Genomic DNA, 12,095 nt, shown 5'->3' on the forward strand with positions numbered 1-12,095 from the left:
ACGGCGGTGCCTCGGTGTGTTTAGAATCGCTTCAGCGCGCTGCGGCAGCGGGCGGCATCGGCCCCCCGCGGCGAGGGGCAGCCTTGGGGGCAGCTGCCACGACCGCAATGCTACTGGCTGCCCCTGGCTGCCCCTGGCTGCCCCTGGCTGCCCCTGGCACCAGCACCGAGGTTTTTACTGAAAATTTGAAGACACGCGCTCTGGAAAAGCACCTCGAGCTGCGATGGCAACCACCGCAAAAATCGGCTTTATGCAGCGAAGCCCAGCCGAGCGACCTCAAGTCGCGATTGCACGGCGAAGCGAGAAATCCGGTGGCTGTCGTCATTCTTCTGTTTTCGCCGCTTTTTTTTCGGCCCATGCCCATGCTCTGCGCTCTGCCAGGGCCCGGCTAGGCCCGGCCTGAAGACTTGGTGTCCATTCTACCCCACCCCACTCTCGTGCGGGATAAGTCTTTTGTTTTGAGGGCACCACGTGCTCCATCTACTCGGCCTTTCTGGCCCCAGACAGTTTCCCCTTTTTTGCCAGCCTCGCTCGGCCTCACCCGGCCTCGCCCAGCCCCCGCCAGAGACGACCACAAATTCGGATCCTGGAATAAACGCATTCATGTCGTGAATCAAGAAGGAGACCTTTGTTTTTTTTCCACAAACAGGTTTTTGGTAAGCATCGAAATTCCCGCAGGGCGGGTCTCTGCACTCTGTTGCCGCCCAAGCCTCTGTCCACAGCACAGCCTGCAGGCCGAGGGCCAGCGGGTCAGCCTCGGCACACTGTATCCGCCTCAGCCTGTGTCCACAGCGGGCAGCCTATCGCATGATGCCTCACTGCCGGCTTCGCCTTGCCTCGCTTCGCCTTCGCCACGGCTCGGCCGCCGTCTCAAAGTTTCGGGGCGTCCGAGATTCTTCGCCTGGGTTCGCGCGGCGCGGTGCCCCCGCCCCCGCCGGCCCCGCCGCCGGGCAATAAGTTGTCTGTCAGCCGCGTCCCTCTCCCCCCTCCCCCTCCCCCTCGGCACTCACGACGCGCGGCTATGCCCAAATATTTGATGGCTATCGGCAGGGGGTTCGGCGGGGCGGTCGACGCCGGCCGCGTGATGTGCGTGATGTGCGGGGCGTGGCCGCCACCGCCTTGCAGACGACGGCGTACTCGACGGCGTGCTCGCGGCGTGCGGGGGCGTGCCGCGGGGGCGTGCTGGAGGAAGATAAAAGAGGCGGGGGCCCCGCTGGGGGCTTGCCGCTGCTTGGCGCTGCTTGCGCCCGCCCGGTCCATGCCCCTGCAGGCCGTCCCCGCGAGGGGAGCCCTGACGGGCTGTCTCTCTCGCATCCACACGGGACGCTCCATGAGTGCGAGGGAGAGAGAGAGAGGCCTCATCCTGCACTCGGAATCGGTCTTCAGTCCCTCAGGTAATCAGGTCCGGACGGGCCGGCCGGCAGGGCCGAACCCCACGCGGCACCCCGCCCCACCCCGCCCTCAATCACAACTTTTATTTATACCCATTTCTTATGTTTGGCGAGCATCAGCGACTTCGTCCGTGCTATTGATTTTGCCGCGGACCTGACCGCGGCGGACCGAGGCGAGACTATTGGGCGAGACCCACCGCACCCGACTTTCGGTCAAGTTGCCCCGCTCGCGCTGCGTGAGTCGGAGGGGAAGGATGAGGTGAGCGCCCGCAAAAACAAACAAAACAATAACAAAAGAAAGGTCTCTGGGACACTGGGAACGTTTATTGTCACTCGTGAGGGAATTCGGGTTGGGAATAAAGAGAAACGCGGTGCTTTTCCTCGGGTCTTCAATTAAATGCGGCGAGGGTTATTCATGTTGCCTTCCGGCGGCTGACTCATGCCCAGATGTAGAATCTTGCTACATTGGTGCGAACACTAGCCGCCTGGCTGCCGTCCACCTCTCCTGTTTCAGGCCGACGGCTGTGAGACTGCCCCCCCCCCCCCCGCCCCCTCGGCTGGCGTCACCCTATCCGCCGCGCGCCCCGGGCAGCCCAGCAGACTGAGAGTCGCTTTCGTCGCTCTGTCTCGCTCGCACTCAAGGGGCATCCCGCCTAGGCGTGAGGGAGACAGAGCGACGAAAGCGACTCTCGGAATCAGTCTGCTGGCCACTGTGCTTCAGTCTCCGAGTGTGGCCCAGCTGCCGCGCACTGCGTGGCACTGCGTGGCACGGGCTGCGTGCACCGTGGCACTGCGTGGCACTGGGACTGCGGTGGGCGCGGCACGGGGCGCGGGCTCGCCCGAGACCATGCCGAGCACTGTCGCGCTGCCACCGAGGCACTCGTCACTGGGCATGGCGCGTCCCGCACGGGCAGCGGCGCGGACGACTCGCCCCGCAACGGCAGCCGAAGCGACTCGGCGGCTTGCCACCACACTTACTGGTGTGAGCGCGTGAGCACGGACAAGTCCTCGGCAGATTCGCACCGGTTGCGCGTCTGTGGCGGTCCGTGGAGCCGCCCGCTTCGTCGCTCTGTCTCCCTCGCACCCGACGGCACGCTCGGGTGGTGCGAGGAAAACCCCGCGGAAAACCCGCTGCGCGGTGGAGGTGGCGGAGCGTAGCGGCGAAGGCTAAAAGTGTGTGCATCCTCTGGGAAAACTTGGGCGGCGGCGCGGGGCGCGTTTGAAGCTCCAAGAGGCTCAGGTGGTTAGAGTGGGCCTGCGAGAATAGCGGCCCCTTTGCCTCCGACGCCCCGGCCAGGCCCCGGCCAGGCCCCGGCCAGGGGCTGCTCTTCGACAAACAGAAAGGCCCCACGCACAGTGGGCCAGAAGACCGGTGGAGGCGGCCAAAACTCTAGACGCGTTTTGAGCTCCAGCGTCGCTGAATGGGACTCGAACCGAACGTGTGACCCCACCAATGGATCGCTCTCCGAACGAGGGGTCACACGTTCGGTTCGAGGCCTGTTTATCGACTCTGGAGTTCGAAACGCGTCTAGAGTTTTGGCCGCCTCCACCGGTCTTCTGGCCCACTGTGCCACGCCCTGGCGGCTGGAACGGCTGGAATGTCGAAAGTATGAAAGGAAACTTGGCGCCAGCAGCGCCCTGGAAATAATTATCAGAGCCAACACTAAATACACTGAGCTGCAGGATGTCAATAAAGCCGCTTAGGAACAAGGCGCCCTTGCGGTACATGACGGCCAACGGGCTCAGCCTCGGGCACCTTCGCGACGTGCACGTCGTGCGCGCGCCCCCTCTTTGTTGGTAACCTCATCCCGCTTGCCACCGAGGCCTCACTTGACTTGTTCTGCGGGGGCAAGGCCGAGCAAGGCGCCCACCAAAGGGGCCCTTGTTTTTATAACGCACTTGTTTTCGATGTATGGTCGCTGGGGCGGTGATTTCCACGCACCGCTTTTTGGTTTCGAGTCTTCTTCGTCCCTCGGCCCCGCTCCGTTCCCGAGCGCCCGCAGAGTCTAGCGTAGGCAACACGCTCGACAGGCCCTTGCTCCGCACTTCACACCAGAACAACGGCAATTCAAATTTTATTTGAAACTCACGAGCGGTGCTTTGAATGTCTTCGGGTTGACCATCAGCACACGCTTCGTCAACGTGTAAATGGCAAAATTTTCTTTCTTCGTTTCTTCTCTTTATGACATGTAATACCGTCCATTGTTCAGTCAGCGCGTTCTTTCCAAGAAACATCGATTCATGTTTGAATCGACACGTTTTGTTGCCACACGCTCCCACCTACACACGTCCGCTCACACACGTACAGGCCCCCCCCCCCTCTCTTCCTCCCCGGTGCCGAAACACACAAGAACACACACACACACACACACACACACACACACAGAGGCGCCTTTGGAGGATTCCGTCTGACGCCAGAGTGATAAACCGACAGAGGGGCTCGCATTGCAAAGCTGCATCGGGATCGGATGGCCGTGGAGGTGGGGAAAGGGGGGGGGGGGATGGGGCTGGGGGGGGGGGGGGTAGCAATGAGTGCGACTTGGAGCGGAGCGAGACCCCCGGCCTCCAGGCGTCTCCAGACTCCAGCAGACTGGTTCCGAGAGTCGCTTCTTCGCGCTGTCTCTCTCGCGCGCCTACACTGGCCGCCCCGCCGCCCCACGACACAGTGACGGAAAAGGCTCCGCGGAATCAGTCTGCAGGACGCTGGTGAGCGGGGCGCGGCGGAAAGGGAAGGGTCACAGAAATATGTCCGGACGGCGCTCAGCACGCGCGGCGACTCCCGAGGAGGAGCGAGAGAGACAGAGGCACGGCGAAGGTGGCAGGGCGAGGCGGAGCGACAGGGACAGAGGCACGGCGAAGGCGGCGGGGCAGGCCGAGGCGGCCCCGGCCCGGACGGAGATGGATGGCTTTCTGATCGCGAATGAACGCGCCGCTGTTCATCTCTGCCGCCGGCCCGACGCCGCCCCCCGCCGAGGCTGTGAATACGCACGAGGGGGGCGCGGTGGCGGGGCGGGGCGGCCGGGAATCGTTACCAAATTGGCCGGAATGGGCGAGCAGGCTCCGTCTGCAGCGTGCACACTCTGTGACTGGGGAATGCCGCCGGCGTCTCCTGGGCCGGGGCGGGGCGGGGCGGGGCGGGGCGGGGCGGGGCGAGGCCCACGTCGGGATGCCGATACTGGCATTTCTCATCGCCGCAATTCATCACGCGGCGTGTTGCGTGGTCCGCGAGGTCCAAGGGGCGGTGGGGCGCCGCGCATATTCATCCCGGATAACGGATTGCTTCCACTTCATAAACCGGAAGTGGCGGACGCGAACGCTTATAATGCCGCCTTCCGGCCGAAGGCGAAAAGCGGCTTCTGGAAAGTGGGCGATCTTGGGAGCAGCGGGTGGGGGAGAAGGGCGCGGGGGTTCTGACAGTGAACTAGTCGTTCCCACTTTGGGCCGCGGAGCGCAGCGCCCCACCGGCCCTCGAGACCGCGGCCCTCTCTGCGCCGCTCTCATAATCTTATCTACCCTTACTCGCAGCGGCCTCCTCCTCCCCCCCCCCCCCTCGCCACACCTCCATCTGGGCGATGAAATTACTCGCCGTGTTTACTTCTTGTTTCGCCGGCGTGCGGCAGTGTGCCGCGAGAGGGATAGCCCGGCGCCCGCCCCGCCCGCCTCACCCCGCCCCACCCCGCCCCACCCCGCCCCGCCCCGCCCGCCCCTCCGCTACGCTACTTGCTGTCTTTCGGCCACAAACGCGAGCGCGGCCCGTTCCGTAAATTAAATTCGGAGCCGCACAACGGATTCCAACGAGACGAGGCTCGGGTCGGGCGGGGCGGGGCGGGGTGGGGTGGTGGGGCCGAAGGCGCGGCGGCAGGCCTACGCAAAAAGCGCTTGCGGTCGCAGCGCAGTCTGCGCCACGCTGCCGCACGCGGCCCTGGGTGGCCCGTGGCGGTGCCGGGGGCGTCGGCGGCGGTGGCCGTGGCTCGTAAATGTAGTAGTATTTCGGCACCAGTTATACGAGCCTGCGGCCCCTGCGGCCCTGCCGGCTGATTCCGAGAGTCGTCTTCGTCGCTCTGTCTCTCTCGCACCGATACGGAACGCCCCATGAGTGCGAGAGGGACAGAGCGACGGAGCGCCCCTTCGGCAGTGACCCTGAGAAGGACGCCCCGCGTAAAGCGAGCGGCCCGTTTACGCGGCGGCCCTTCGCTCCGCTTCACTCCGCTTCGCCCCGCTTCACTCCGCTTGGGTCTCGTCCTCTCGGCGCGCACTCTCGCCCCGCCGGCCTCGCCCCGCACGCGCCACGGCCGCCACGGCCGCCACCGCGGCGGACAATTCGGCCCGAGAAAGATGCCGAGGCACACGTCGTTAAAGTGTCGCGCCCGTTAAGCGGCTAAGCCGCGGCACTGCCTCCTTAACGCGTTACTTTCGGCGGCGCGTCTTTTCACGCCGTGCTGGCGGTTCCTCGGGCCTTCACCGCCAGCAGACGGATTCTGACAGTCGCTTTCGTCGCTCTGTCTCTCTCGCACTCATGGGGCGCCTCGTGTAGGTGCGAGGGAGACAAGAGACGACTCTGGGAATCAGTCTGCCAGGCCTACACCGCCTGGGCCAAGGCCTGGGCCGCCCGCATGCCGGCCGTCGGGCCGTTACGGGTCACGCGGGCCTCCCGGCGTACGGCCTGTCCATCCAGTGACGGGCGGGAAGAAGAAGAAGAAGAAGCAGAAGACGCAGAGGAAAAACAATGAAAAGCCGGCCTGAGATAAAGGCCGCTGCGGGCGCTGCAGGTCGGAATGCGGGGAGGAGGCCGCCGAGGACGCCGACGAGGCCGTGGCGGCGTGGCGGCGTGGCGCTGGCCCCTCACGCAGCGCGGCCCGGCCCGGCCCCTTCGCATCCATCAATCAGCTTGTCCTCGAAGTGGGGCGAAACGCCAATTAAACCTCGGCCGAAAATATTCCAAGACTGCCGGACTGGGGTTTGCCGGTTCGCCACGGATCCGCCGCAGAGGGGAAGGGGAGGGAAGGGGTTTCCACTCTCCCTGTCAGTGAGATTGCCACGAAAGAAGGGCGACCTTGGCGGTTGAGTCGAGCCTGCTCCGCGCCCCGCCACACTGACCGAGACCGGGTAGTGATCCCGACGACGACGACAACGCCACCCTGTACTGCTATCCGCACTTCCCGCGCAAACGATATTTTACTATTCCCGACGCGTTTTATTGCCACAGCCCATCCACAGCCCCCTTCGGACCGGCCTGGCAGTCCTCGCGCGGGGAGAGGGGGGGGGGGCTGCTGCTGCACGGCGCGCGCATCCTCTGGAGAAATCGCGCACTTCTTTACGGCGCCGGGACGTGAGGACGTGACGTTTCCGAAACCAAAACAGCGTTGCACTGCGAGGCGCCGCGAGGATGAGGGCGAGGACGAGGCAGCGCAGCGACGACGGCGACGTGCAAAAAAAGAAGCGCTCCGCCACGCTTCGCCGTCCCGGTGGCGGGGCTGGCCTGCCGGCCACACCTTGCCACTGTCCCCGGCACAAGAACTAAGCCGCGCGTAAGTCTGACTTATAGCCGGCCTCCGTCCCCCCTCCCCCACAAACGATCCCTTCTTACGGGCCGATCCGGTCCGGCGTGGCGGTGCATGGGTTCCTCTCCTCGCCGACCGGGTCGCGTCCGCGGACCCCGTCCAGTCCACCGGCCGCCCCAGGGAAGGTTCACCCGCCGGGATTTATAACGGAGATCTTTGGCGCGCCGGTTTATACATCGGGAAGCGGAAATCAAGGCTTTTGGCGTGGCTTTTGGCTTTCGGCGACACCCGTAAGCGCTCGGCACCTAAAACGGAGGACGAGCCGTCAGGCGTGCAATGAAGCAGCCGGCGACCACGGCTAGGGATGAAAATCTCAAAGACCATACGGGATCATCGACTTCAATAGACTTTGGTAGATCTCGTTGTGTTCAAATATATTTCCTTTATTACGAAATCTGCCTATTTCGCCCTTGTTTTCCTTGTGAGTTTTACTTAGAAACCGTCAACCTCCCCCCATCTCTCGCGTGCTTGAGAATTCACGTGCATGGAGCGTGTACCAAACTCTAAACTATCTCTCAGAGTATTTCCAATGCGCTGCGCGATTTCGGCAGCGGAGCGGCAAAATAAATCAGACAACGGACATTTTTTTCGTCCCTTTGTGGAAGAGCGGCGAATGTTGTTCAGGCAAAGTTATCTCCAGTGACGGTACAAAGGCACAGTCTAGCGTAGTCACATGATTTACACGGGGCGCCGCTGCTGGACCCAGCCCAACACACTAAGCTAATCGTTCGAATCCATTTCTCTTGCATTTACTGTCCCCTTCCCTCCCCCTCCCCCTTCGGTCCCCGAACTGCGCGCTGGAGGTGACGACGGTTTGTAGACTTGCCAGCCCCGGCCCCACCTTGGACGCCTTGTCAATGACTAAGCCCAGTTCTGCGACTAATGAAATAATCACGATTTATGTCGCCAGACCTGCCAGGACCGCCGCGGCACAGCCCTCTACTCCCCCTGCCGGCCGCGGCGCCGGTTGGGGCGGGAGGGGGGGGGCAGTCAACGTGTGAAAGGAGAGGAAAGTGATGGCGAGGGGAAGAATGGATGCAGAGGAAGAGCTCGGGAAAGCAGCGCAGAACGATTCCGAACAACAGTGCCTGCTTTGTCGCCCTGCCTTTCTCGCACCCCTGCGGGCCGCGGTGCGAGTGCGAGAGAGACAGAGCGACGCAGGCACTCCGTTTGGAATGAGCCTGGCGGCTGAAGCCCCCGGCACAGCGAGCAGCTCTCGATGGGAAGGCAGTACCCGTCGCATGTAAGTCGATAACCAGGCGGGACTGGCGCGGCAGGTGAAGAGAAGACCGACAAAGTTTGGGAGCGGGGGGCGGGGGCGGGGGCGGGACGGAAGTAACAAAGAGGAGAGAGAGAGACAGAGAGAGAGAGAGAAAGAGATAGGACGCAAAGTAGAGGCAAAGAAGGCCGGCCGAGACAGAGCGCGGTGCGGTGCGGCGCGGTGCCTAGGCGATATTAAGGAGCTCGGTGGGCCTGGGCCAGCCTTAGTCCCCTACTCTACTCGCAGGGCTCGCAGGGAGATAAGGGCAGATGAAATCAGTAACCCGAAGCTGCGTGCTCTTTTTTCACACTCGTCGGAAACTTGGGCCCCCCTCGCTCGCCTCGCTGGCGGCGCGCCTCCTCAAACGGCCAGTCGAACGCCGACTCGCTGCCCGTCCCAATAACACTCACAATTTGTGCCTTTCCCCTTTTTTTCTCTCCGTTCTTAGAACCTCTCCACAGTATTGGTTCCATATTCTTTGAAAACCCACTCGCAATAACACGGCCAGCCGAAAGAATGGCGAAGACGAAGGCAGGGCGGAGAGCGAAAGGGAAGCGCTGCGTCGCGCTGCGTCGCGCTGCGTCGCGCTGCGTCGCGCTGCCGGCTGCAATATCATTAGGTGTGTCCTCGCCGTCCTCGTCGGGGCGGTCAGGCGCGGCTCGGGGATTCTCTGTCTCTCTCGCACGCCAACCGGTCGGCCCACGAGTGCGAGAGAGACAGAGCGACGAGGTCCAAGCTGCCGCCCGCCGTCCGAGAGTCGCAGTAGTTTCGTGCAGGCCGACGCAGGAATCGAGGCGGGGCCGGGCGGGGTGCCGTCCTCGTTATGGCACTCCTTGACCTCCTGCCGGCTAGCCGTCCCGGCCGCGCGCCCTGGAAACTTTCCCGCAGGACGTCCTGTTATCGTGAGGCGGATAAGGCGGCGGTCCTTGCGGCGCTCGCGTTCATTAATTGGGGCCATTCCAGGTTCCCAAGTTTTCAAGAGGATGGCCCATTCTACGGCCGATCGCCGTCGTGCTCCCCCCCCCCCCCCCGGGGCCCTACACCGTCGGGGTAATACCGGCTGCTTTCCTTATGGGTCGTTGCTGCTGCGGGCGTTACTGCGCCGGGACCTCTAGGACCTCCAGGACCGTCGGGACGACGCGGCGCGCTGCTGCAGGCAAGCGGCGTCTCTTTCCGAAAGATTTGGTCGGCGCCAACGCGCCAATTCGAAGCGGAACGCGGTACGCTGGTGGCTGCGTGGGGCGGGGCGGGCCGGGTAGCCGTCCGGCTTGATGTTTTCGGGGCGTGGCCCGGTGCGTATTAGTGTGAGGTTTCCAAATAGAAAAATATGAGGTGCTGTCCGGGTTGGCACACGCAGGGCGTGGCCAAGGCCGGGCGTGGTGGGGCGGGGCGGTGCTGTCATGACGTGTCCTCACGCCCCCCGCCACGCGCCGACGACCGTTCCCCGACTGCTCCCCGAGATTACTTGTCCGACTTTTCGGTCTGCGTGCGTCCGCCCGACACCGCCGCACGATGCTTCAAAAACTGACAGGGGAGGAAAAAAAAATGTTGTGTCCACTAAAGCGCTGCTTAAATCGTCGTCGCTTTTTTTTCAAGGCTTAAACAAAATTAAAGCTTGAAAGGGAAACAGTCGGATACTGATTTGGGCCCTCCCCCTCCACCCCCGGTACGCAAACAGTGTCTCGGCCGGACGGGCGCCGCTTCCCTCAGCCTCAGGGGCTCGGCTTCGTCCCGTGCGCGGAAATTCGGAAATTCGGCGTAAATGTTGACAAGCTCTGCCCCTCCTTGGCGTCCTTGCCGTCGCCGGGTTCCACCTGAGGGTTCCACTCCCCGGAATTAGGCTCCGGCGTACCCCACGCAGCGCAAACAGAGCAGACAGAAGAAAAGGAACGAGGTTAACCTTATTGCTATAGTCAGCTTCCCCCTCACCGCGTGCAGCGCGTTCAGCGCGTTCCGCGAATATGCCCGCCGCCATCACTCTGTTGAATGCAGGGAATTCTCCTCGGGGGAGGGGGTGGAATGCGGGGGGAAGGGGGGGGGACTTTCCGCGCTGTAAGAACGGGAGGCGGGGTAATGTTTGTGCAGGCTGGTGCTAGCGACGACCTCGGAGCAAGGCGGCAAGGCAAGGGGTGCGATGAACTAAGTGTTTCGGGGGGGGGGGGGGTCGCTGGCGATGTTGCGGGGGTTCGGGAGAGGGGCACTTTTTATTTAACACTTCTTGACGTCACAGCAGCGGCGGGGCGGCGGGGCGGCACAGCGGCAGAGCGGAGCAGTGGGAGGGTGTTCGCTACTGCCGCCTCGTTTATATGCAAATGCCGGCAACGCGTGGGTCCGCGTGCCAAAGTCGCGGGGCGCGGCGCGGGGCGCGGGGCCTCCAGGCTGCATGCACCCCGTTCCGCGTCCCGAGCGAATCACAGGATGCTCGTCGCGAATCAGCCAACGAGCAGAGAAGCACCCCGCCCCGCATCGCGGCCGCCCCGGAGTCGCTTTCGTCGCTCTGTCTCTCTCGCACTCACGGGGCGTCCCGTACAGGTGCGAGAGGGACGAACGGCACAAAAATGAATACAGGCCGACTCTACTTGTTGAAGGGGATCCAGGGAACGCCCTTTAAAACTTGGCGCCGGCCTTTGGACCTCCCTGTGCGGTCCGTCCGCCATCTCCGGTTTCCGTTTCCGGCGCGGCCTGCAGTTCCGGGCCACTTCCGGTCGCCGAGTGCAGCGGCTCCTTTGCGAGCCGGGGAAATCATAGCGGAGAAATCTTCAAAGGGGGCACTCTGAAAAATTTCAATTGGTTGGGTCGTGTTAGTTGGGTCGGTTTCTTTGGGTCGGTTTAGTTGGGTCGGTTTAGTTAACTCGGTTTAGTTGGGTCAGGCTACGTTAGGTTCGGTTCTCGGCAGGCCAACACTTTGGACACTGATGCACCGCGTTGGCAAGCTTAAGCCGCCCACGGTCGTTTCCGAAGCGTTCACAGTGCGGGCGCCTACCGCGGGCCTGCCCGCCGCGCGCGCGTGCGTTGCGGCGCTGCCTACCCTCGACTTCGCGGGCGCTCGCCCGGCGCTCGCCCTCGCACGCGTCGGCAGTCTGCCCGCCGCTCTGCCGCCACAATCGGAAGACACTTCGGCGGCGACAAGAATCAGGCCGAACCGCGAGTTTGGTGCGAGTTTAGTCGGGACCGTGACGCAGGCCCCCCATCAGAGTGCCGAACACCGTCTGTCTCTCTCACTCCCTCGCACGCGTGGTGCGTGGAGTGGGGGTGCGAGAGAGACAGCGCGTCGCTTGCTCCGCCAGATGGCGCACAAGCCACGTGCGCTCCGTTGAGTGAGACGCGTGCTGTTTGCCGACGCGTCTTCGCCTTCCAGGCGACTCCGCGCTCCCCGACCTCGTCGTCCTCGTCGTCCTCGTCCTCGCTTGAACAAACGAGAGCGACCAAGTCCCTGATCCGTTTAGCCGGGTCGCGGCCGGGTTCCGGGTTTTGGCGGTTCGAGCCCCGAGGCTGTCCGAGCCAGGCCGCCCCGAGGCCCTCGCAGTGGCCCGGCCCGGCCGAGAGGTCAAGCCCGCCGCGTGGGTGGAGGCGCTCTGTTTTCCGAGCGCCAACTGGCTGCCGGGGCACCTCGGCACACTACTTCGCCTGCCTCCCGGTGGATCCCATCGCAGGGAAATAAGACCGAGGAAGGGGACTTGCTGCCCTGCCCGGCCCTGCCCGGCCCTACCCCACCTCGGCCGCCCTCAGCCCCACCTGCTCTCTAACGATCATCCGATTGAGGTCCGGACCTCAGCTGATTATGGCACTTCAGTTTGCGAGTTGCCTCCCTGCTCGCCACCGCGGGGCTCGCCCTAACGATGTTCGATTTGAGAAGTGGTTGGGACCGGCCTAGGCGGGCCT

This window comes from Thrips palmi, unplaced genomic scaffold (assembly GCF_012932325.1).
Source record: "Thrips palmi isolate BJ-2018 unplaced genomic scaffold, TpBJ-2018v1 HiC_scaffold_17, whole genome shotgun sequence".
Taxonomy (NCBI): Eukaryota; Metazoa; Arthropoda; class Insecta; order Thysanoptera; family Thripidae; genus Thrips; species Thrips palmi.